Source organism: Balaenoptera physalus (genome assembly GCF_965194825.1).
Source record: "Balaenoptera physalus genome assembly, chromosome: X".
NCBI lineage: Eukaryota > Metazoa > Chordata > Mammalia > Artiodactyla > Balaenopteridae > Balaenoptera > Balaenoptera physalus.
Genome location: NC_138903.1, coordinates 80,791,946 through 80,818,633, shown reverse-complemented (window position 1 = coordinate 80,818,633; position 26,688 = coordinate 80,791,946). Strand labels below are relative to the sequence as shown.

General features: G+C 35.3%; 1 protein-coding gene across 1 annotated transcript in view; it reads right to left on the bottom strand.

The window, feature by feature from the left end:
- LOC309653055 (polyadenylate-binding protein 5) overlaps positions 1-7,815 on the bottom strand; it is a 114,941-nt gene extending 107,126 nt beyond the window's left edge. The window contains exon 1 of the mRNA XM_082447432.1: positions 6,580-7,815. The gene's annotated coding sequence lies outside the window, so the exon portion shown is untranslated. The remainder of the gene's footprint in view (positions 1-6,579) is intronic.
- Between the last annotated feature and the right edge of the window lie 18,873 nt (positions 7,816-26,688).

Sequence of the window (26,688 nt, the reverse complement as noted above, 5' to 3'; positions counted from 1 at the left end):
TATGATTTCTTTCCTTCTGCTAACTTTGGGGATTTTTTGCTCTTCTTTCTCTAATTGCTTTAGGTGCAAGGTTAGGTTGTTTATTCGAGATGTTTCCTGTTTCTTGAGGTAGGCTTGTATTGCTATAAACTTCCCTCTTATAACTGCTTTTGCTGCATCCCATAGGTTTTGGGTCATCGTGTCTTCATTGTCATTTGTTTCTAGGTATTTTTTGATTTCCCCTTTGATTTCTTCAGTGATCACTTCGTTATTAAGTAGAGTATTGTCTAGCCTCCATGTGTTTTTATTTTTTGCAGATCTCTTCCTGTAATTGATATCTAGTCTCATAGTGTTGTGGTCGGAAAAGATACTTGATACGAGTTCAATTTTCTTAAATTTACCAAGGCTTGATTTGTGAACCAAGATATGATCGATCCTGGAGAATGTTCCATGAGCACTTGAGAAAAATATGTATTCTGTTGTTTTTGGGTGAATGTCCTATAAATATCAATTAAGTCCATCTTGTTTAATGTATCATTTAAAGCTTGGGTTTCCTTATTTATTTTCATTTTGTTTGATTTATACATTGAAGAAAGTGGGGTGTTAAAGTCCCCTACTATGATTGTGTTACTGTTGATTCCCCCTTTTATGGCTGTTAATATTTGCCTTATGTATTGAGTTGCTTCTATGTTGGGTGCATAAATATTTACACTTGTTATACCTTCTTCTTGGATCGATCATTATGTAGTGTCCTTCTTTGTAGTGTCCTTCTTTGTCTCTCGTAATAGTCTTTATTTTAAAGTCTATTTTGTCTGATATGAGAATTGCTACTCCACCTTTCTTTTGATTTCCATTTGCATGGAATATCTTTTTCCATCCCCTCACTTTCAGTCTGTATGTGTCCCTAGATCTGAAGTGGATCTCTTGTAGACAGCATATGTATGGGTCTTGTTTTTGTACCCATTCAGCCAGTCTGTGTCTTTTGGTGGGTGCATTTAATCCATTTACATTTAAGGTAATTATCGATATGTATGTTCCTATTCCCATTTTCTTAAATGTTTTGGGTTTGTTATTGTAGGTGTTTTCCTTCTCTTGTGTTTCTTGCCTAGGGAAGTTCCTTTAGCATTTGTTGTAAAGCTGGTTTGGTGCTGCTGAACTCTCTCAGCTTTTGCTTGTCTCTAAAGGTTTTAATTTCTCCATCAAATCTGAATGAGATCCTTGCTGGGTACAGTAATCTTGGTTGTAGGTTTTTCTCCTGCATCACTTTAAGTATATCCTGCCACTCCCTACTGGCTTGCAGAGTTTCTACTGAAAGATCAGCTGTTAACCTTATGGGGATTCCCTTGTGTGTTATTTGTTGTTTTCCCTTGCTGCTTTTAATATGTTTTCTTTATATTTAATTTTTGATAGTTTGATTAATATGTGTCTTGGTGCGTTTCTCCTTGGATTTATCATTTATTGGACTCTCTGTGCTTCCAGAACTTGATGAACTATTTCCTTTCCCATATTAGGGAAGTTTTCAACTATAATCTCTTCAAATATTTTCTCAGTCCCTTTCTTTTTCTCTCCTTCTTCTGGGACCCCTATAATTCGAATGTTGGTGAGTTTAATGTTGTCCCAGAGGTCTCTGAGACTGTCCTCAGTTCTTTTCATTCTTTTTTCTTTATACTGCTCTGCAGTAGTTATTTCCACTATTTTATCTTCCAGGTCACTTACCCGTCCTTCTGCCTCAGTTATTCTGCTATTGATCCCATCTAGAGTATTTTTAATTTCATTTATTGTGTTTTTCATCATTGCTTGGTTCCTCTTTAGTTCTTCTACATCCTTGTTAAATGTTTCTTGCATTTTGTCTATTCTATTTCTAAGATTTTCAATCATCTTTACTATCACTATTCTGATTTCTATTTCAGGTAGACTGCCTATTTCCTCTTCATTTGTTAGGTCTGGTGTGTTTTTACCTTGCTCCTTCATCTGCTGTGTGTTTTTCTGTCTTCTCATTTAACTTATCTTACCGTGTTTGGGGTCTCCTTTTCGCAGGCTGCCAGTTCGTCGTTCCTTTTGTTTTTGGTATCTGTCCCCAGTGGCTAAGGTTGGTTCAGTGGGTTGTATAGGCTTCCTGGTAGAGGGCACTAGTGCCTGTTTTCTGGTGGATGAGGCTGGATCTTGTCTTTCTGGTGGGCACGTCCACATATGATGGTGTGTTTTGGGGTATCAGTGGCCTTATTATGATTTTAGGCAGCCTCTCTGCTAATGGATGGGGCTGTCTTCCTGTCTTGCTAGTTGTTTGGCATATGGTGTCCAGCACTGTAGCTTGCTCGTTGTTGAGTGAACTGGGTCTTGGTGTTGAGATGGAGATCTCTGGGAGATTTTCACTGTTTGGTATTACATGGAGCTGGGAGGTCTCTTGTAGACCAGTGTTCTGAAGTTGGCTCTCCCACCTCAGAGGCACTGCCCTGATGCCTGGTTGGAGCACCAAGAGCCTTTCATCCTCATGGCTCAGAATAAAGGGAGAAAAAAATAGAAAGAAAGAAAGAAAGAAAGAGGAAAAAATAAAATAAAATAAAATAAAGATAAAATAAAATAGAGTTATTAAAACAAAAAATAATTATTAAGAAAAAAAAATTTTAAGTAAAAAAAAAAAACAAAAATGGACAGACCGAAGCCTAGGACAAATGGAGAAAGCAAAGCTATACAGACAAAATCTCACAGAGAAGCATACACATACACACTCACAAAAAGAGGAAAAGGGGAAAAAATAGTATATACTGATCCCAAATTCCACCTCCTCAATTTGGGATGATTCATTTTTTATTCAGGTATTCAACAGATGCAGCTATATCAAGTTGTTTGTGGAGCTTTAAACCGCCGCTTCTGAGGCTGCTGGGAGAAATTTCCCTTTCTCTTCTGGGTTTGTACAGCTCCCGGGGTTCAGCTTTGGATTTGGAGCCACCTCTGCATGTAGGTCGCCTGAGGGCGTCTCTTCTTCGCTCACACAGGACGGGGTTAAAGGAGCAGCTGTTTCGGGGGCTCTGGCTCACTCAGGACGGGGGGAGGGAGGGGTACAGATGCGGGGCGAGCCTGCAGCGGCAGAGGCCGGTGTGACGTTGCAGCAGCCTGAGGCGTGCCATGCGTTCTTCCAGGGAAGTTGTCCCTGGATCACGGGACCCTGGCAGTGGCGGGCTGCACGGGCTCCCGGGAGGGGCGGTGTGGATAGTGACCTGTGCTTGCACACAGGCTTCTTGGAGGTGGCAGCAGCAGCCTTAGCATCTCATGCCCGTCTCTGGGGTCCGCACTGATAGCCACGGCTCGCGACAATGTCTGGAGCTCGTTTAGGCGGCGCTCTGAATCCCCTCTCCTCTCGCACCAGGAAACAAAGAGGCATGAAAAAGTATCTTGCCTCTTCTGCAGCTCCAGACCTTTTCCCAGACTCCCCCCCACCCAGGCTAGCTGTGGTGCACTAACCCCTTCAGGCTGTGTTCACGCCGCCAACCGCAGTCTTCTCCCTGCAATCCGACCGAAGCCCGAGCCTAAGCTCCCAGCCCCTGCCCGCCCCGGCGGGTGAGCAGACGAGCCTCTCGGGCTGGTGAGTGCTGGTCGGCACCAATCCTCTGTGCGGGAATCTCTCCACTTTGCTCTCCGCACCCCTGTTGCTGCACTCTCTTCTGTGGCTCCGAAGATTCCCCCCTCTGCCACCCGTAGTCTCCGCCTGCGAAGGGGCTTCCTAGTGTGTGGAAACCTTTCCTCCTTCACAGCTCCCTCCCACTGGTGCAGGTCCCATCTCTATTCTTTTGCCTCTGTTATTTCATTTTTCTTTTGCCGTACCCAGGTATGTGGGGAGTTTCTTTCCTTTTGGGAGGTCTGACGTCTTCTGCCAGCGTTCAGTGGGTGTTCTATAGGAGCAGTTCCACGTGTAGATGTATTTCTGATATATCTGTGGGGAGGAAGGTGATCTCTGTGTCTTACTCTTCTGCCATCTTCTCCTCTCTGGGTTTTCTATCCTGTTCCATTGATCTATATTTCTGTTTTTGTGCCAGTACCATATTGTCTTGATTACTGTAGCTTTGTAGTATAGTCTGAAGTCAGGGAGTCTGATTCCTTCAGCTCCATTATTTTCCCTCAAGACTGCTTTGGCTTTTCGGGGTCTCTTGTGCCTCCATACAAATTGTGAAATGTTTTGTTTTAGTTCTGTGAAAAATGCCATTGGTAGTTTGATAGGGATTGCATTGAACCTGTAGATTGCTTTGGGTAGTAGTGTTATTTCCACAATATTGATTCTTCCAATCCAAGAACATGGCATATCTCTCCATCTGTTGGTATCATCTTTAATTTCTTTCATCAGTGTCTTATAGTTTTCTGCATAAAGGTCTTTTGTCTCCGTAGGTAGGTTTATTCCTAAGTATTTTTTGTTGTTGTTGTTGCAGTGGTATATCGGAATGTTTCCTTAATTTCTCCTTCAGATTTTTCATCATTAGTATATAGGAATGCAAGAGATTTCTGTGCATTAATTTTGTATCCTGCAAATTTACCGAATTCATTGATTAGATCAAGTAGGTTTCTGGTGGCATCTTTAGGATTCTCTATGTATAGTATCATGTCATCTGCAAACAGTGACAGTTTTATTTCTTCTTTTCCAATTTGTATTCTTTTTATTTCTTTCTCTTCCCTGATTGCCATGGCTAGGACTTCCAAAACTATGTTGAATAATAGTGGTGAGAGTGGATATCCGTCTCTTGTTCCTAATCTTAGAGGAAAGGCTTTCAGTATTTCACCATTGAGAATGATGCTGCTTGCTGTGAGTTTGTCATATATGGCATTTATTATGTTGAAGTAGGTTCCCTCTATGCCCACTTTCTGGAGAGTTTTTATCGTAAACTGGTGTTGAATTTTGTCAAAAGCTTTTTCTGCATCTATTAAGATGATCATATGGTTTTATTATTCAGTTTGTTAATATGGTGTATCACATTGATTGATTTGTGTATATTAAAGAATCCTTGCATCTCTGGGATAAATGCCACTTGATCGTGGTGAATGATCCTTTTAATGTGCTGTTGGATTCTGTTTGCTAGTATTTTGTTGAGGACTTTCGCATCTTTTCATCAGTGATATTGGTCTGTAATTTTATTTTTTTGTAGTATCTTTGCCTGGTTTTGGTATCAGGGTTATGGTGGCCTCATAGAATGGGATTGGGAGTGTTCAATCCTCTGCAAAGTTTTGTAAGAGTTTGAGAAAGTTGGGTGTTAGCTCTTCTCTAAATGTTTGATAGAATTCACCTGTGAAGCCATCTGGTTCTGGACTTTTGTTTTTTGGAAGATTTTTAATCACAGTTTCAACTTCATTACTTGTGATTGGTCTGTTCGTATTTTCTATTTCTTCCTGGTTCAGTCTTGGAATATTATACCTTTCTAAGAATTTGTTAATTTCTTCCTGGTTGTCCATTTTATTGGCATAGAGTTGCTGGTAGCAGTCTCTTAGGATGCTTTGTGTTTCTGCGGTGTCTGTTGTAACTTCTCCTTCTTCCTTCCTAATTTTACTGATTTGAGTACTCTCCCTCTTTTTCTTGATGAGTCTGGCTAATGGTGTATCAATTTTGTTTATCTTCTCAAAGAACCAGCTTTTAGTTTTATTGATCTTTGCTATATATTTCTTTGTTTCTATTTCATTTATTTCTGCTCTGATCTTTGATTTCTTTCCTTCTGCTAACTTTGGGTTTTGTTTGTTCTTCCTTCTCTAGTTCCTTTAGGTTTAAGGTTAGATTGTTTATTTGAGATTTTTCTTGTTTCTTGAGGTAGGCTTGTATAGCTATAAACTTCCCTCTTAGAAATGCTTTTGCTGCATCCCATAGGTTTTCAATCTTCGTGTTTCCATTGTCATTTGTTTCTAGGTATTTTTTGATTTCCTCTTTGATTTCTTCAGTGATCTCTTGGTTATTTAGTAATGTATTGTTTAGCCTCCATGTGTTCGTGTTTTTTATGTTTTTTCCCTGTAATTCATTTCTTTTTTTTCCATCTGTTGACAGACACTTGAGTTGTTTCCTATCTAAGCCACAATAGTCTTTTTTGTTTTGTTTTGTTTTTAACATCTTTATTTGAGTTAATTGTTTTACAATGATGTGTTAGTTTCTGCTTTATCGTGAAGTGAATCAGTTATACATATACATATGTTCTTATATCTCTTCCCTCTTGTGTCTCCCTCCCTCCCACCCTCCCTATCCCACCCCTCTAGGTGGTCACAAAGCACTGAGCTGATCTCCCTGTGCTATGAGGCTGCTTCTCACTAGATGTCTATTTTCCTTTGGTAGTGTATATATGTCCATGCCACTCTCTCACTTTGTCACAGCTTACCCTTCCCCCTCCCCATATCCTCAATCCATTCTTTAATAGATCTGTGTCTTTATTCCCGTCTTGCCCCTAGGTTCTTCATAAATTTTTTTTGTTGGTTTTTTAGATTCTATATATATCTGTTAGCATACAGTATTTGTTTTTCTCTTTCTGACTTACTTCACTCTGTATGACATACTCTAGTTGCATTGACCTCACTACAAATAACTCCATTTCTTTTCTTTTTATGGCTGAGTAATACTCCATTGTATATATGTGCCACATCTTCTTTATCCATTCATCTGTTGATGGACACTTAGGTAGCTTCCATGTCCTGGATATTGTAAATAGAGCTGCAATGAACATTTTGGTACATGACTCTTTTAGAATTATGGTTTTCTCAGGGTATATGCCCAGTAGTGGGATTGCTGGGTCGTATGGTAGTTCTAGTTTTAGTTTTTTAAGGAAACTCCATACTGTTCTCCTTAGTGGCTGTATCAATTTACATTCCCACCAATAGTGACAGAGGGTTCCCTTTTCTCCACACCCTCTCCAGCATTTATTGTTTCTAGATTTTTTGATAATGGCCATTCTGACTGGTGTGAGATGATATCTTATTGTAGTTTAGATTTGTATTTCCCTAATGATTAATGATGTTGAGCATTCTTTCATGTGTCTGTTGGCAATCTGTATATCTTCTTTGGAGAGATGTCTATTTAGGTCTTCTGGTCATTTTTGGATTGGGTTGTTTGTTTTTTTGTTATTGAGCTGCTTGAGCTGCTTGTAAATTTTGGAGACTAATCCTTTGTCAGTTGCTTCATTTGCAAATATTTTCTCCCATTCTGAGGGTTGTCTTTTGGTCTTGTTTATGGTTTCCTTTGCTGTGCAAAAGCTTTTAAGTTTCATTAGGTCACATTTGTTTATTTGTGTTTTTATTTCCATTTCTCTAGGAGGTGGGTCAAAAAGGATCTTGCTGTGATTTATGTCATAGAGTGTTCTGCCTATGTTTTCCCCTAAGAGTTTGACAGTGTCTGGCTTTACATTTAGGTCTTTAATCCATTTTGAGTTTATTTTTGTGTATGGTGTTAGGGAGTGTTCTAATTTCATACTTTTACATGTAGCTGTCCAGTTTTCCCAGCACCACTTATTGAAGAGGCTGTCTTTTCTCCACTGTACATTCTTGCCTCCTTTATCAAAGATAAGGTGACCTTATGTGTGTGGGTTTATCTCTGGGCTTTCTATCCTGTTCCATTGATCTATATTTCTGTTTTTGTGCCAGTACCATACTGTCTTCATTACAATAGCTTTGTAGTATTGTCTGAAGTCTGGGAGCCTGATTCCTGCAGCTCCATTTTTCGTTCTCAAGATTGCTTTGGCTATTTGGGGTCTTTTGTGTTTCCATACAAATTGTGAAAATTTTTGTTCTAGTTCTGTGAAAAATGCCAGTGGTAGTTTGGTACGGATTGCATTGAATCTGTAGATTGCTTTGGGTAGTAGAGTCATTTCCACAATATTGATTCTTCCAATCCAAGAACATGGCGTATCTCTCTATCTGTTGGTATCATCTTTAATTTCTTTCATCAGTGTCTTATAGTTTTCTGCATAAAGGTCTTTTTTCTCCCTAGGTGGTTTATTCTTAGGTATTTTATTCTTTTTGTTGTTGCAGTGGTAAATGGGAATGTTTCCTTAATTTCTCCTTCAGATTTTTCATCATTAGTATATAGGAATGCAAGAAATTTCTGTGCATTAATTTTGTATCCTGCTACTTTACCAAATTCATTGATTAGCTCTAGTAGTTTTCTGGTAGTATCTTTTGGATTCTCTATGTATATTATCGTGTAATCTGCAAACAGTTACAGCTTTACTTCTTCTTTTCCCATTTGGATTCCTTTTATTTCGTTTTCTTTTCTGATTGCTGTGGCTAAAACTTCCAAAACTATGTTGAATAATAGTGGTTAGAGTGGGCAACCTTGTCTTGTTCCTGATCTTAGTGGAAATGCTTTCAGTTTTTCACCATTGAGGATGATTTTGGCTTTGGGTTTGTCATATATGGCCTTTATTTTGTTGAGGAAAGTTCCCTCTATGCCTACTTTCTGCAGGGTTTTTATCATAAACAGGTGTTGAATTTTGTTGATAGCTTTCTCTGCATCGATTGAGATGATCAAATGGTTTTTCTTCTTCAATTTGTTAATATGAGGTATCACATTGATTGATTTGCGTATATTGAAGAATCCTTGCATTCCTGTGATAAACCCCACTTGATCATGGTGTATGATCCTTTTAATGTGCTGTTGGATTCTGTTTGCTAGTATTTTGTGGAGGATTTTTGCATATATGTTCCTTAGTGATATTGGCCTGTAGTTTTCTTTCTTTGTGACATCTTTGTCTGGTTTTGTTATCAGGGTGATGGTGGCCTCGTAGAATAAATTTTGGACTGTTCCTCTCTATGCTATATTTTGGAAGAGTTTGAGAAGGATAGGTGTCGGCTCTTCTCTAAATGTTTGATAGAGTTTGCCTGTGAAGCCATCTGGTCCTGGGCTTTTGTTTGTTGGAAGATTTTAAATCACAGTTTCAATTTCAGTGCTTGTGATTGGTCTGTTCATATTTTATATTTCTTCCTGGTTCAGTCTCGGAAGTTTGTGCATTTCTAAGAATTTGTCCATTCCTTCCAGGTTGTCCATTTTATTGGCATAGAGTTGTTTGTAGTAATCTCTCATGATCATTTGTATTTCTGCAGTGTCAGTTGTTACTTCCCCTTTTTCATTTCTAATTCTATTGATTTGAGTCTTCTCCCTTTTTTTCTTGATGCATCTGGCTAATGGTTTATCAATTTTGTTTATCTTCTCAAAGAACCAGCGTTTAGTTTAAATGATCTTTGTTATCGTTTCCTTCATTTCGTTTTCATTTATTTCTGATCTGATGTTTATGATTTCTTTCCTTCTGCTAACTTGGGGTTTTTTTTGTTTTTGTTCTTCTTCCTCTAATGCTTTAGGTGTAAGGTTAGTTTGTTCAGTTGAGATGTTCTTGTTTCTTAAGGTAAGATTGTATTGCTGTAAACTTCCCTCTTAGAACTGCTTTTGCTACATCCCATAGGTTTTAGGTTGTTGTGTTTTCATTGTCATTTGTTTCTAGGTATTTTTTGATTTCCTCTTTGATTTCTTCAGTGATCTCTTGGTTATTAAGTACTGTATTGTTTAGCCTCCATGTGTTTGTATTTTTTCAGATTTTTTCCTGTAATTGATATCTAGTCCCATAGCGTTGTGGTCGGAAAAGATGCTTGATACAATTTCAATTTTCTTAAATTTACCAAGGCTTGATTTGTGACCCAAGATATTATCTATCTTGGAGAATGTTTTTGAGCACTTGAGAAGAAAGTGTATTCTTTTGTTTTTGAATGGAACGTCCTATAAATATCAATTAATTCCATCTGTTTCATGTATCATTTGAAGCTTGTGTTTCCTTATTTATTTTCATTTTGGATGATCTGTCCATTGGTGAAAGTGGGGTGTTAAAGTCCCCTGCTATGATTGTGTTACTGTCGATTTCCCCTTCTATGGCTGTTAGTATTTGCCTTATGTATTGAGGTGCTCCTACGTTGGGTGCATATATATTTCCAATTGTTATGTCTTCTTCTTGGATCTATCCCTTGATCGTTATGTAGTGTCCTTCTTTGTCTCTTGTAATAGTCTTTATTTTAAAGTCTATTTTGTCTGATATGAGAATTGCTACTCCAGCTTTCTTTTGATTTCCATTTGCATGGAATATCTTTTTCCATCCCCTCACTTTCAGTTTATATGTGTCCCTAGGTCTGAAGTGGGTCTCTTGTAGACAGCATATGTATGGGTCTTGTTTTTGTATCCATTCAGCCAGTCTACTCTTTTGGTTGGAGCATTTAATCCATTCACTTTTAAGGTAATTATCGATATGTATGTTCCTATTACCATTTTCTTAATTGTTATGGGTTTGGTTTTTGTAGGTCCTTTTCTTCTCTTGTGTTTCCCACTTAGAGAAGTTCCTTTAGCATTTGTTGTAAAGCTGGTTTGGTGCTGCTGAATTCTCTTAGCTTTTGCTTGTCTGTAAAGCTATTGATTTCTCTGTTGAATCTGAATGAGATCCTTGCTGGGTAGAGTAATCTTGGTTGTAGGTTCTTCCCTTTCATCACTTTAAATATATCATGCCAGTCCCTTCTGGCTTGTAGAGTTTCTGCTGAGAAATCAACTGTTACCCCTATGGGAGTTCCCTTGTATTTTATCTGTCGTTTTTCCCTTGTTGCTTTCAATAATTTTTCTTTGTCTTTAATTTTTGCCAATTTGATTACTATGTGTCTCGGCTTGTTTCTCCTTGTGTTTATCCTGCCTGGGACTCTCTGAACTTCCTGGACTTGGTTGGCTCTTTCCTTCCCCGTGTTAGGGAAGTTTTCGACTATAATCTCTTCAAATATTTTCTTGAGTCCTTTCTCTGTCTCTTCTCCTTCTGGGACCCCTACAATGCTAATGTTGGTGCATTTAATGTTGTCCCAGAGGTCTCTTAGGCTGTCTTCATTTCTTTTCATTCTTTTTTCTTTATTCTGTTCTGCAGCAGTGAATTCCACCATTCTGTCTTCCAGGTCTCTTATCCGTTCTTCTGCTTCAGTTATTCTGCTATTGATTCCTTCTAATGTATTTTTCATTTCAGTTATTGTATTGTTCATCTCTGTGTGTTTGTTCTTTATTTCTTCTAGATCTTTGTTAAACATTTCTTGCATCTTCTCGATCTTTGCCTCCATTCTTTTTCCGAGGTCCTGTGTCATCTTCACTGTCATTATTCTGAATTCTTTTTCTGGAAGATTGCCTATCTCCATTTTATTTATTTGTTTTTCAGGGGTTTTATCTTGTTCCTTCATCTGGTACATAGCCCTCTGCCTTTTCATCTTGTCTATCTTTCTGTGAATGTGGTTTTTGTTCCACAGGCTGTAGTTCTTCTTGCTCCTGCTGTCTGCCCTCTGATGGATGAAGCTTCTTCCATATAATTCTTATAACCAAATAAGTTTGTGGCACATTAGGCTAGTAAATTGATTTTGTGAAAATGGTTTTGCACTCCCAGGCCCCAGTCATAGAGAATAGACTTAGTTGTATGTCAACCAGTCATAATCATTTTTTCTAAGGAGCCCTCCACATTATCAATGTGTTATGTGAACTTCCTTCTTTCCATCTTCCATAATTCATTGAAAAAAATGTACTGAGTTCTGCCATGTGCCAGGTACTGTGTATGTGATAGGTGATAAAAGAGGATCTCTGTTTTCATGGAGTTTGTCACCTACTAGGGAAGATAGAGAGTAAATGAATAAATTAGTCCACAATTAATTATAATAATAAGTCCTGAGAAGTATATTATACTTTAATCATAAACTGAAGTAACATGAGAATGTGCCCAGGAAAGGATTCTTTAAAGAAGCAATTTCAGATCCACGATTTGAGTGTTATGGTAGTAAGGTGGCATGAAAGTGTATGCTTGGTGAGTAGAAAATATATACTGGTGATACACATTCAGTATGAATGTAGGTGGAAGAAAAAAATACCAATTTGAAAGAGGTAAAAACTATATGCACACACACAAATACACACAGACACATTCCAACACACATACACACACACACACACACACACACACATACTAGTTTCTAGCTCAGAAGGTCTCAAAAATCCCTTTTGAAAATTCTTAACATGAAAACTAAATGCTAACAATATAATTTGTCAATTGGAAGTCTGCAATATAAAGCTCAGTAAAATTAATGTCCTGCAACATTGATATAATCATAAAAGGTAAAAGATGATTCTGTAGTAGATGATTTTTAAAATGCTCAGACTTTCGTCTAGATATTATCCTTTGGGGAACATATGATACCATTGACAGATAATTTTGAAGCTAATGGTTAAAAAATCTGAGAAGCAGTTTCTAATGGGCTGAATTATGTGCCCCTCAATCCGCAATTCATATGTTGAATTCCTAATCTCCTGTACTGTATTTGGAGATAGGGTCTTTAAAGAGGTAATTAAGGTAAAATGAGGACATATGGGTAGGTCCTAAGCCAATATGACTAGTATGTTTATAAGCAAAGATTAGGAGACAGACAGACACAGAAGAAATACATGTAAAGACACAGGGAGAAGATACCCATATACAAGCCAAGGAGAAAGGACTCAGAAGAAATCAATCCTGCTAACACCTTGATTTTAGACTTCTATCCTCCAGAACTATGAGAAAATTAATTTCTGTTGTTTAAGCCACCCAGTCTGCGGTACTTTTTTGCAAAAGGCAGAGCAAACTATGGCTATGTTGAGGAATAATGCTAATAATAGAAAGCATATCCAAATAAAACTGCATCTATTCACTGGATATTTGATTAAATGTCTGCTGCATTCTAAATTGGCTACTGCCTTCTTATCTATTCTGGGTTTTCCAACTATATTTAAGTACTGTCCCAACTCTATCTTGTAAAGCAGAGGTCACAGACTGGTGTCCAATGGACCAAATATGTCCAATAGATGCATTAAATTTAGTTTATGTAGTGTTTTAGGAAGTTAGAATTATTTATTTACATTCCAAATAAAAATCCAGATTTTCATCTTCTAAAATAATCTATGATCAGCTGACCTGCATTCTCTCATATCAACAACTACCTAGAGCTAAGAAGAGCCTTCTCTCTTTAGAAGGGACATTAGTTCTATTTATAGTCTCTCTCTCTACCTATTAACTCTTAGATACTGAGGCAAGGTCAGTTTAGATTTATTTCTGCTTCATGATATCATGTAGCCTCCAAAGATATTTGAGTTTATAAGACTTGGATTAATGACCTCTGGAGAAAGTAGTAACTAATTATGGACAGAGGAGAAGTATGGTGTATGACCAGGAGAGTATAGGAAAAAGCCCATGAAAGTGGAAAAGGGAGGAGACACATCTTGAGTTTTACAAGCTCTCCCTCTTCGCGTTGCATCATGTCACATCAACACTTCTCCCTCAGCTTCCTCTATGTCTACATTATTCCCTGATCTCAGGGATAGGTTTTATTTTTTTATTTTTTCTTTCTTTTTTTAATTTAATTTTTTTATTTTATATTGGAATATATTGATTTACAATGTTGTGTTAGTTTCTGCTGTACAAAAAAGTGATTCAGTTATACATATACATATATCCATTCTTTTTCAGGTTCTTTTCCCATATAGGTTATTATAGAATATTGAGTAGAGTTCCCTGTGCTATACAGTAGGTCCTTGTTGACTACCTATCTTATATATAGTAATGTGTATATGTTAATTCCAAATTCCTAATTTATCCCCCCCACCCACGTTTCCCCTTTTGTGACCATAAGTTTTTTTTCTACATCTGTGACTCTACTTCTGTTTTGTAAATAAGTTCATTTGTACTCTTTTTTTTAGATTCCACATATAAGCTATATCATATGATATTTGTCTTCCTCTGTCTGACTTACTTCACTCAGTATGACAATCTCTATGTCCAACCATGTTGCTGCAAATGGGATTATTTCTTTCTTTTTTATGACTGAGTAATATTCCATTGTATGTATATGTGTATATATATATATCTCACACCTTTTTTTTTATTATGCCTTTCTTCTTGCCCCTTTTATTTTTTTTAACTTTTTATTTTATATTGGAGTAAACTTGATTAACAATGTTGTGTTAGTTTCAGGTGTACAGCAAAGTGATTCAGTTATACATATACATGTATCCTTATTTTTCAAATTATTTTCCCATTTAGGTTGCTACATAATATTGAGCAGCATTTCCTGTGCTATACAGTGTACACCACATTTTCTTTATCCGTTCATCTTTCAATGGACATTTAGGTTGCTTCCATGTCTTGGCTATTGTAAATAGTGTTGCAATGAATATTGGGGTGCATGTATCTTTTTGAATTATAGTTTCCTCCAGATATATGCCCAGGAGTGGGATTGCTGGATCATACAGTAACTCTATTTTTAGTTTTTTAAGGAACCTCCATACTGTTTTCCATAGTCACTGTACCAATTTACATTCCCACCAAAAGTGTAGGAGGGTTCCCTTTTCTCCACACCCTAACCAGCATTTATTATTTATAGATTTTTTTGATGATGGCCATTCTGACCGGTGTGAGGTGATACCTCATTGTAGTTTTGATTTGCATTTCTCTAATAATTTGTGATGTTGTGCCTCTTTTCATGTGCTTTTTGTCCATATGTATGTCTTTGGAGAAATGTCTATTTAGATCTTTTGCCCATTTTTTGATTGGGTTGTTTGTTTTTTTGAAATAGAGCTGCATGAGCTGTTTGTATCAGGGATAGGTTTTAAATATTCTTCCATTGAGTATAATATTTTCTATAGATTATTGATGTTATAATCAGAATAAATTCCATTTAAGAGGTTTTAAAGACTTTTAAAAAATGAATTAACATTGGAATTTGCAAATGGTTTTATTTTTTTTTTAATTTATTGAGATGATCATACATACTTTTTGTTTCCTATTGATGTGATCATATAATTTTCTCCTATTTTTTTGGACACATGGTGAATTAACTGATAATTAAATGTCAAATCAGTCTTGACTACTAGGGATAAGCACTGTGATGCATTATGCTTTTTATATGTCACTATATTCAATTTGCTAATATTTTCTTAAGAATTTTTGCATCTATTTAAATTATAGAGTTTGATTGAAAATTTTTTTTCTTATAGTGTCCTTGTCAGGTTTTGGGATCAAGATTATGCTTTTCCCATTAAATAAATGTTATGAAGTATTCCCTTCTTTCCTATTCTCTGAACCAGTTTTTCTGTATTCGAGTTATTTCTTCATTAAATATTTAGAAATAATCACCAACAAAGTCATTTGGATCTGGGGTATTCTCTGTGGGAAGATTTTGTAATGAAGAATTTAATTTCTTTAATAGATTTTTGACTATTCATATCTTTCTTCTATTAGCTTTTGTATGTTGTAAATTTGAGGAATTTATTTCATCTAATTAAAATTATTAGCAGAATGATGTTCATAATATGTCTTATCTTTATGATGTCTAAAGAGTCTGTAATTGCACTCATTTTTTTCATTCCTGAAATAAGGGATACTTTTTACCTCTTTTTTTCTTGATTAGTCGCACTAGGTTATTAAATTTTACTATTTTTTTGAAGAATTAACTGTTTATAGATATCCTCTATTTTACTTTTATTTCCTTTTAAATTTTCTACTCTTATCTGTATTATTTCTTTGCCACTATGTTTCTTACTTTTGCTTTGTTTTTATTTTTCTATTTTCCTTAGATGGAAATTTAAATCATAATCTATTTCTCCCTTTAATTATTTTAGTTTTTGATTTATTTGTTTTGGAGTGATGTGATTGGGTTATAAAACATAAATTTTAATATTTCTGTACTGTAATGACTTTTTATCCTTTCTAATATTGCTTCTTGATTAATATTTTCACTGGTTAAGAAATTCTAGGTTGCCAGGTATGTTTTCAAGCGTTTTATATGCCAATTTTGTTTTTGCCATCTGCCTTCTATTTTTTATATTGAGAAGTCTTTCCTCTGGCTTATTATATTTATTTTGATAGTAATTTGTATTTTTGTATGTTTACTTTGCCTGCTTTTAATTTTTTTTGTCTTTGGTTTTCAAAGAAATTTTACTGTGATTTCCCTAATTGTGATTATCTTTTTGTTAGTGTTTCTTGGACTTTACTGAACTTCCTGAATCTGTGGGACAATGTCTTTCATTGCTTTTGGACATTTTGTTGCTATTATCTCCTTTGACTATTGCTTCTGTCACATTCTTTCCTTTCTTTCTAGGATTTCAATTTTATGCATGTTATTACATGTCTCGCTTAGCTATTACTCTTTGTTCTGTTACTTGTTCTTTCTGTTCTACTCTTTGGGTATTTTCTATTTACTTGTGTTTAAGTTCATTAATACTGTGTTGTGCTGTCCAATCTGATATTAAACCCATGCACTGTATTCCTAATTACAGATATTATAAGTTTCAGTTCGGGGATGTCCTCTTTTTCTAAATTTTTATTTTATATTGGAGTATAGTTGGTTTACATTGTGTTAGTTTCAGGTGTACAGCAAAGTGATTCAGTTATACATACACATATATCTATTCTTTTCCTAATTCTTTTGGGATATCCTCTTGATCTTTACTTGTACCAAAAATCTCTGTTGAAATCCTCTGTCTTTCCATCCACCTCATCAATCATTTAAAATAACTTTTCTTTTACATATTAATTATAGTTATTTAAATTCCTTTCTTTCTAACTCTAGTATCTGCATCATGTATCTTCATCTCTTGTTTGCCTTTTCTCTTGATTGTCTGCAATATTTTTCTGTCTCTGAATTTCTATCATTTTTAAATTGTATGCTAGGTATTATGTATACAGAACTATATTGGTTCCAGATGATTTTGTTTTTCACCAGAAAGAATTCTCCTTTTTCTTTGTTGGGTTAATAACATGAGCTACTGATAACTTTAATCCAACACTGAGCTGATTGAGGGTGGGCTTCAGTTTGTGAGACTCTATCTACCTCTGGTTTTTCCCTGGTCATAGTTATGCCCTGTCTGGGTTTCCAACTGGGACTTTGGTGGGTCTCTGTCTCCTGGATCCTCTAGAGATTCTATTTCTGCCCTTTAGATATTTTATGTTAGTTTGCTATCTCTGATTGCTTCAAAATCTGGCAAATGTCTTGAGGAAGAGAGTGGCAGTGTACTTGGGAAAGTTTGTTTCCTATGCCCAGCAAAATTGGGAAGATTTTTCTCTGCCTTTTAGAAAATTTCTGCCTAGGTTCTCAGTCTCCTGCATTACACCAGAATTAAGGAAATGTCTTTTGTTGAAACCTGATCATGTGTTCCAGTTTCCTTCATTGTCCAATTTGTCATCCTAGCCAGCTGCAACCACTGAAAGTTTTGCTAATTTTCCTTTCCCCCAGTAGGGGCACTCTGCCTAGGGGAGGTTGAAATATGAGAAGTCTGATATATTGCTAGCACATGGAATGGGCATATGCCCTCTAGAGAAGTAATAGCTGGCATTTATCAACTCACCTTAGAAAACTTATTTCCTTACTTAGATTTTTGGTTCATTTAATCATCCTTGCTTCTACATCTCTCACATTCCTTTAAAATTATAATATTTAAAATTTATCAGGCTTTTTCTAGTTGTTGCAATAAGAGTATTAACATGCCACTGCAAAAATCTTATTGGGAAGCAGAAATCAAATCATGGCTTTTTATTGTTTTCACTTTTTTCAATAATAGAGTTTAAAAATATTATTTTTTTAAAACGAGTTTTATATATGATAATCTTGTTTTTGAAAATGTCTTACTTTTCCAGTAAGCATTTTTTTTTGGTGATCTATTTCTTATCTAAATGTTTTGAAAAAAACAAGGAGTTTTTTTTCCTTATTGGAAAAAAACCTTAAAAGATACATTCAGTTGTCTCATAGAGCAATCTTGTATTTTGCTCTCCTTCTTTTTAAGTGAAAAAAAAAATCACAACAACAACAAAAAATCTACATAACTTTTGTGAATCTATACAAACAAATGATAAAAACCAAAAGGACCCAGATATGTGCAATTCAGTCTATTCTTAAAATTCCTTTTTTAAAATACTGGATATAAAGATGGATTAAAATAGTAAATGAAAAAAAAAATAAAATAAAATAGTAAATGTTTATATTTTATCTATTTTTTAATTCTTAGTATATATTTATGGTAGGGCTGTTTTGCTCAGAGTTTAGAGAGAGTGCAAATTGTCACAAGGGATGCAGTCCTTATAGCAGAAATGTTCCTTGGCATTTGGTCTAACTGCTTTACTCTGCTATTAATACCAGTAAAAAAATGGACAATGTAGTTCCTTACTGGAAAATAATCTGATTTTTGATCAAACATGGGATTGTACAATGATTACAATAGTTATTTTCTTTAAGCTCAAGTCATTTCTTGCAACCAACACAAAGTCAAGCAGGAGTGGAAAATTCCAGCATAGTCTCACCCACTTAAACAGCTTGCTTGGCCTTCTTTCTAGATTCTAAACGTTGATACACCAGCATGCATATTTTACTTTGTTATGAAATTACCCCTTGAGGACTTCCCTTCTCTTGACCTGTCTTCCTCGTGGATGCCATCATGCTCCTCTGTTCTAACTCCTTCAAGTCCCTCCTTATTGCTCCTTTGTCCTTTGTTAAGGTTTCTAAGATTTTAGTTATGTCTTGTTTTACTCTGGACACTGCTTGAAAATCTTCTATTTTTGAAGAATAGCTGCTACAAGCTACATGATGGACTACTACATAGCTTAAGTCTTGAGTACTTTTTTAAAAAGAATATCTGTATATTTTTCTTTTGTGGTTGCATTATGAAAATCTCACTCCTGTTATCCTAGCTTGTTATATGCTAGAGCCCAGATTGGGAGTAGATACACCTCTTAGGAAATTGGTTTGGGGACAGATAGTAGGGAGGGAAAAAATGTTCTGTTACACTTAGAGTTGATCTAACTTGTCACAGATAGAAGTTGTTAGCAAATAGATTTTTGTCTTGGTAGATTAGTTGCATGCAGGATGATAATGTTAACAGAAATTTCTATTGCTACCTAAAAATTACCTGCCATTCATTCATTACTAATCATTGATTCTTTGTTATCCTTTGTTAAACTCACCCTTACTTGACTTTATTTACTACATATTAGAGAATGTAGGTCATTGCAAGCCTCCCTACCAATCCCTGAGTTGTTAGCAGTGCTCTCTGTATATCCAAAGAAACAATCAAACATATTGAGCTTGACTTTAAAGTTATTCACATAACTCTGCCTGCACAATAATAATTTATAGTACACATGAATGACAAAAATATACAGAGAATATTTTATTGTTCGAAATCTGGACATATAAAATGGAACAGAAAAGAATGCATTGTGGACAAATGGCAATACCTGCACATGCATTTACCTCATATAGATCATACAGAAATCATGCAGAATACTTTGAAAATTATTTAGGATTTTTTTTTTTGCTTTAAGTTACAAGATGGAAAGAAGTCTTATGATGCTGATAAACATGTCCTGCAGAAACAAGGAAGAAAATGTTTTCACCATCAAAAGAGTTATGAACAATGGGATCATGCTCTTTCAGATATTCACAGGTATAAAAGTTCCAGTCACTTTTATAGGTTTTTTTCTTTTTTTAATTTGTGCTCTCCTTTAAAATTGTATTGCAGTCTCCAAGTAGGCTTGTTAAAGAAAAACTTTCAAGCCACATTTTAGATTTCTAAAGTAGAACACAACATGACTATGTTATAAGTCTAGTTTGATACCTATTTAAAAGATTCTATGTCTCTCTTGATCAAATTCAAATCTTAACAAAATATCAGTGTTCAGTCTTTACAAATTAAATTTAATATTTCAATTTGCATGGATTTTATAAAATGATGTGTTTCTTAAAAGTTAGCTGACCTATAACTAAGTACCCATTTACAGGTATTATAAAGTTGACAGTAAAATCCTGGACATGAAGCAATCAACATTTGCTTCAGTTAGCATTTCAAAAGATGAAAAATCACCCTTGTACAAAGATCCTTTGGGGATACACTTAGCTTCATAAAATAATTTTCCCAGTTTGTAATTTCCTTGTGGTTACCTTAATTTGTAGTTTAAAAAATACCCAGGAAAAACAGCTCTAGATAAATTAAGCCAAGAGAACCTTCATTTAAAATAGTGAAATTTCAAATTTCACTCTTTCAAATGCGAGGAAATGGGGGTTAATAATGGTTAATGCACATCTGCAATTTAGGCTTTCAACTCATTTCTCTTTTCTTTTTACAGGAAAAAGTCCCTATGATTACTGTTTGTAAATGTCAGGAAAACATCTATCAATCACACACACACAAAAAAACCCTGAAACTTTGATTCTTTTGAGTGTTTCTTTCTCAAGAAAATGTTTATTTCTTCTTTATGAATTATTTTGGATAAAACTTCCATGGCCAATATGTTCATGTTTTTTAGTTTGTCATTTTAAAGTAGTAGATTGTATTTGTTTATAAGTAAAGAATAATCATAAATTAATTTTCTAAGGCATACATCAACTAGGCTATAACTCTTTAATTAGAAATTGTGGTCAATATGTACTAGAAAGTATCCCGATTCTCATAAAATAATTCAGCCTTTTTGAATTTTAAAATAGATGTTTCAAATAAAATGTCCAAAAGTAATATAGATATAAATTGAACAATTTTTAAGCCATTTTACCCTGTGAGATGAAACAATGATAGATGTGTGTTTTCTATTAGAAAATTGGCTCTTTTTTTTTTTAATTTTTAAAAATTTATTTATTTATTTTATTTTTGGCTGCCTTGGATCTTTGTTGCTGCGTGCGGGCTTTTCTCTAGTTGTGGCGAGTGGGGGCTACTCTTCATTGCGGTTCCCGGGCTTCTCATTGGGTGGCTTCTCTTGCTGCAAAGCACGGGCTCTAGGCATGCGGGCTTCAGTAGTTGTGGCACTCAGGCTCAGTAGTTGTCATGCATGGGCTTAGTTCCTCCGCGGCATGTGGGATCTGCCCGGACCAGGGCTCGAACCCGTGTCCCCTGCACTGGCAGGCGGATTCTTAACCACTGTGTCACCAGGGAAGTCTCACAAATTGGCTCTTTTTAATAGCAAAATATGGAGACAGACTCATGGATTTCACCTCTGGAGTGTTTGCCAAAAATTTGAGATTTTTACAACATAGATGTAGTGCAAGTTAATTAATTTTAAGAAAAATTAATTGAACATCTACTTTGGCTGCATTTTGTTCTAGATACTAGAGAAGACTAGGTAGGTAGCCACTAGGATGTGTGAGAAAGGAGTAGGGGAAAAAGGACAGTTTTAAAGTGAGACTGAGAAAAGGTTTTGTAATAGATTGTGAGGTCATGAGAAGAAATTTGGACTTCATCATGAAAATAACAATTTTTAAAGTGATATGATTAGATATGGGTTTCAAAAAGTTAATTCTGGCTTCATTAAGAAAGACAGATTTGAAGGAAATATGTAGCTGAGAGACTACCACTTTGGAAGTTGTTGCAAGAGATGATGAAAGATTGTCTTAGAGAGTAGTAGGGATGGAGAGATGGGGCAGATAGAACTAATTGGAAGTAGGAAGTAGGAGGAGAGGGAGGATTCTCAGGTGACACCAATTTTTATTTCTGTTTTATTACTATCAGTTATTGTGTCATTTCTGTGACAGGAATTTTTCTAAGTGTTGCTGGGTATATAGCTAATGGCATAAAGCTGTCCTTGAAAGGAGTTTACAGTCACAGGAGGAAATTTATTCATTCAAATTGTTTTGAAAAAAAAATAGTGTACAGCCACTTTCTATTTTTCTTTGGTATCTTTTTCCATCCACATTTACACATATGTTAAAGACATATTTCTTTTCATGGGCTATCTCCAACTTCACAGTTTATCCCTTATCTGACTATTCCTATAGACAATGGAAACACTGTCAACAGTTTTGTTTCATCTCATATGCTATTTAGCCTGAACGTCTTTTTATTTCAGTGAACTGTTTGAACTATTTTTCTCATGTTCTCAAAATTGTCAACTGGCTTGCCATCAAAACTTGCATCAAATTTAATTTAGATCTTAGGATGAAAGGAGAAATCTGGTTTATTCTTCTTACTTTACAAATGACAAAACTGAGGAGTTGAAGAGGGAAATTGATTTACTCAAGTCTCTAATGATAGACCCTGAGAACAGGATCCAAATTTCTTGTTGCAGACTTTACAATTTCTTAGCTTTAAGGTTCTCTTATAAATTACCAATCACTTTCTTGTCTTTGTGTCCCATTTATTTCCATTCTAACAACCTTCAGCATTTTTTCCCCTATTTTCATGCCCCTTCAACTTGGAAGAATCATTGACTAAATCACTTTTCATTAGCCATGTTTTCTTGATTTCACAAATACTTCACTCTTTTTTAGTAGTGATAATGATAACAATATTAAAATCTATCATCTATTAAACACTTTTTATGTACCAGACACTGCATTAAGCCATTTACATGGATTATTGCTTTACAAATGTACAAAAATCCTATGAGATGTGTTTAAAAACTGGATGTTTTTGTGCCCCCAAATTTAAAAGTGAAACCCTACCTCCCAATGTGATAGTATTTACTAAGAGGTGAGGCCTTTGGGAGTTAATTAGGATTAGATAAGGTCATAAAGAGAGAGCCTTCATGAATGGGATTAGTGCCCTCATAAGAGTCATGAGAGAGTTTGCTTCCCCTCTCTGCTCTCTGCCGTGCGAGCCTACAACGAGAAGAGAGCAGTCTGCAACCCAGAAGAGGGCTCTTACCAGGACATGACCGTGCTGGCACCCTGATCTTGACTTTCCAGCTTCCAGAACTATGAGAAGGAAATTTCTGTTATTTATAAGCCATCCAGTTTATGGCATTTTGTTATAGTACCCCAAGCTGACTAAGACAATATGTATGATTATAATCCTTATTTTATACTTAGGGTTAAATGACCAGTTAAGTCACTTGTCCAAGTAAAGCAGCAAAAAATGCAGAAGAGACAGAATTTGATAAAAGTCAACCTGAGTTCTTAGAAATTTTTCCTACTAACTTATTTGTTAAGTAAACATTCCAGACTTGTCTCACTGGCATTATAAAGAAAATAGCAATGAGGAAAACATTTAAAATATTTATAGTCTATTCATCTTAACTTCTACTGAGCAAAATATATTTTAGATATGCTTGATGGTATTTTATATTTAGATATAAATAAAATATATATTAAATAATTACTATATCTCTGGAAACTCTCTTAAAGTATGTACCTGAATGAACAATATTCAGATTTTGTAATCCTAAATTATTAATTATTATACTCAGATGAGTACTGAGTAATATATATGAATGTTAGGTGGTATCATTTTGAATGATCATCATATATTGGTTTTGAGATATTTACAACAAAATATGGGAAGTATATGAATTATTCATTTTCCAAACCTCCTTTTTTGGCTTGTTGCAGATCATATCACCACATTTTCTTCACAACTGACTACTCTTCCTTATTCTAATTTTTCTCTGCTCTATCCAGTTAGATAGCTCTAAGGCTCTCCAAAATGACCACTTTCATTTTTTGTTTGTGTATTTACTTCCATTTTTTATCTGCTTCATCATACCTATGATTCTCTGTGTTTAATAATTTCACTATAGCAAACAACATCTTCTATGAAAACAAACACATTTCTTATTGTCTTTATTTTGCCAGGTAAAGCCTTGCTCTTCTTTAATGGCACTAAAGATGTTATTTCTTTAAATCTCTTTTTTTAAAAAAAAAAAAACAAGATAATTTTGAGGAGATGACATGAGGATTCAAGGATTCTTCCTACTTATTTCAAGTGGGAGACTTGATGCCAAAATACTAATACAGGATTAAGTAATAGTGCCCCTAACCCTTCAGGTTTAACTCAGAAGTCTGAAATTGAGTGTTATAAACTTGAAAGAATATGCTTGATGCTGCTATGTCAATTTGGTTAGATTCTATCCTGGGAAGTCTGTTGAACTCCAAAATAATCTTCTCAAAGCAGTTTATTCAATCTGGCCTTTAGGAGCCAAGGCAAATGGGAAGAGGTCAAATGGGTACTCATTTTAGAGAACTAAGTCCTGTAGGGGTTTGTCCAGGATAACCTATCCATGTCTCAGCTATAAAGCTGTGAACACCTATATTAAATGCATGTCTGTATTCTCCTCAACGATTTGCATCTTATTTCTCACTCTTTGTGGTATGAGAAAGTCACTACAAAGAGTGTTGTAGCTTCTTATCTTTCTGGGATGGTTCTGATCAAGAAAGGGTATATATAGATATAGATATAGATATAGGTAGAGATAGAGATAGATATAGATACAGATATAGATACAGAGAGAGTAGGGGGATATTAAGTACTGGATTCTCTTAATTCCTTTCAAAGACATAATTTTTGAGATGGAGTATTCTATGACTTTTTTTTTTGAAGTATAGTTAATTTACAATGTTGTGTTAGTTTCAAGTGTACAGCTAAGTGATTCAGTTATATGTATATTTATTCTTTTTTTTTTAAATTTATTTATTATTTATTTATTTATGTCTGTGTTGGTCTTCATTTCTGTGCGAGGGCTTTCTCTAGTTGCGGCAAGTGGGGGCCACTCTTCATCGCGGTGCGCGGGCCTCTCATTATCATGGCCTCTCTTGTTGCGGAGCACAGGCTCCAGATGCGCAGGCTCAGCAATTGTGGCTCACGGGCCCAGTTGCTCTGCGGTATGTGGGATCTTCCCAGACCAGGGCTCGAACCCGTGTCCTCTGCATTGGCAGGCAGATTCTCAACCACTGCGCCACCAGAGAAGCCCCCAGATTCTTTACCATTATAAGTTATTACAAGATATTGAGTATAGCTCCCTGTGCTATACAGTAGGTCCTTGTTGTTTACCTTTTTTATATATAGTAGTATGTATATGTTAATCACAAACTCCTAATTTATCTCCGCCCCCACCACCACTATCCCCGTTGGTAACCATAAGTTTATGTTCTATGTCTGTGAGTCAATTTCTGTTTTGTAAATAAGTTCATTTGTATCATTATTTTAGATTCCACATATAAGTGATATCATATGATATTTGTCTTTCTCTATCTGACCTACTTAACTTAATATGATAATCTCTAGGTCCATTCATGTTGCTGCAAGTGGCATTATTTATTCTTTTTTATGTCTGAGTAGTATTCCATTGTATATATGTACCACATCCTCTTTATACATTCCTCTGTTGATGGACATTTAGGTTGCTTCCATGTCTTGGCTATTGTAAATAGTGCTGTAACAAACATTGGGGTGCATGTATCTTTCCAAATTATGGTTTCTTCTGGATATATGCCCAGGAGTAGCATTACTGGATCATATGGTAGCTCTATTTTTTAGTGTTTTAAGGAACCTCCATACTGTTCACCATAGTGGCTGTACCAATTTATATTCACACCAAGAGAGTAGGATGGTTCTCTTTTCTTCACACTCTCCCCAGCATTTATTATTTGTAGACATTTTAATGATGGCCATTCTGGCTGTTGTGAAGTGATACCTCATTGTAGTTTTGATTTGCATTTCTCTAATAATTAGCAATACTGGTCATCTTTTCATGTGCCTGTTGCCCATCTGTATGTCTTCTTTGGAGAAATGTCTATTTAGGTTTTCTGTCCATTTTTTAATTGGATTGTTTGTTTTTTGATATTGAGCTGCATGAGCTGCTTATATATTTTAGATATTCATTCCTTATCAGTCATATTATTTGCAAATATTTTCTCCCATTCAATAGGTTGTCTTCTCGTTTTGTTTATGGTTTCCTTTGCTGTGCAAAAGGTTTTGAGTTTAATTAGATCCCATTTGTTTATTTTTGTTTTTACTTCCATTAGTCTAGGAAACGGATCCAAAAAAATATTGCTGTGATTTATGTCAAAGAGTGTTCTGCCTATGTTTTCCTCTAGGGATTTTATATTACCCAGTCTTACTTTTAGGTATTTAATCCATTTTGAGTTTATTTTTGTGTATGGTGTTAGAGAATGTTCTAATTTCATTATTTTCCATGTAGCTGTCTAGTTTTCCCAGCACCACTTATTGAAGCGATGGTCTTTTCTTCATTGTATATTCTTGCCTCCTTTGTTGTAGATTAATTAACCATAAGTAAGTGGGTTTATCTTTGAGCTTTCTATCCTGTTCCATTGATCTATATTTCTGTTTCTGTGCCTGTACTATACTGTTTTTGATTACTGTAGCTTTGTAGTATAATCTGAATCAGGGAACCTGATTCCTCCAGCTCAGTTCTTCTTTTTCAAGATTGTTTTGTTTATTTGGGGTCTTTTTGTTTCCATACATTTTTAAAAATTTTTTGTTCTAGTTCTGTGAAAAATTCCATTGGTAGTTTGATGGGGATTGCATTGAATCTATAGACTGCTTGGGTAGTATGATCATTTTAACAATATTGATTCTTCCAATCCAAGAACATGGTATATCTTTCCATCTGTTTGTGTTGTCTTCAATTTCTTTCATCAGCATCTTAGAGTTTTTGGAGTACAGATCTTTTGCCTCCTTTGATAGGTTTATTTCTATAACATTTTATATTTATTACAGAGCATGAGGTTTGACCTAGCTTCCATAGTAAGTGACAAATTGGACAATTAGGGAGTGTTCCAATACCATTTTTATGGTCTATCAGTTTTCTTTCATAACTCTGGTTTCCACCTTGCTACTAACTAAATAAAGCTGATAGTAAGGTACTGAATTAAATTTCGAAGTGTCATTTCTTATGTAGTAATATAAAAGCCTCCAATGTCCATATATTTATATTTTATAGATGCCAATAAAATACCAAACTG